A 567-nucleotide genomic window follows, 5' to 3' on the forward strand; every position below is an offset into this window, starting at 1 on the left:
AGTGTCTAGGCAAAGAGTATCCCATCTAAGATATTCATGGATCTACATAGACATAGAATTACTACCTGCCCAAGCTGCTGCTCTGGGTTTACCCAACACCACCAATGATCAGAACGGCTGATAACAGCATAGCCTGGAACTGATAATTTAAAGGCCTGGGTCTCTTCTTCGCTTAGAGCAGTAAGTCTAACTCCAGACCTAGGCCCATAGAAACTGCAGCATCTGGTGTATGTGCTATCTGATCAAGAGCCCTCAGTTTCTTCCTGACTCTTTACATAGGTTGCTTGGTTACCTGATTCTGTGTTTGATGGGAGAAAAGAAGTGGCACACTGATTTAAACAATCCGCCCTGTTTATAATTTTACTGAAAGTAAACCTTTTAACCTCTTATCTACCACCTAAAAATGTAGCACAGCACACTACTAACCTTCCCCTCCACAATTCCCTGATGATTTAATTTCATTTCTTAACTAATTTTCTCCATTAAGGAATACACTGGACATGTACTAGCCATTCCTGTGGATCTCTGTCTCTGTCTGTCTTTGTCTCTGTCTCTGTCTCTGTCTCT

The sequence above is a fragment of the Microtus ochrogaster genome, chromosome 1, assembly GCF_000317375.1.
Source record: "Microtus ochrogaster isolate Prairie Vole_2 chromosome 1, MicOch1.0, whole genome shotgun sequence".
Lineage (NCBI taxonomy): Eukaryota > Metazoa > Chordata > Mammalia > Rodentia > Cricetidae > Microtus > Microtus ochrogaster.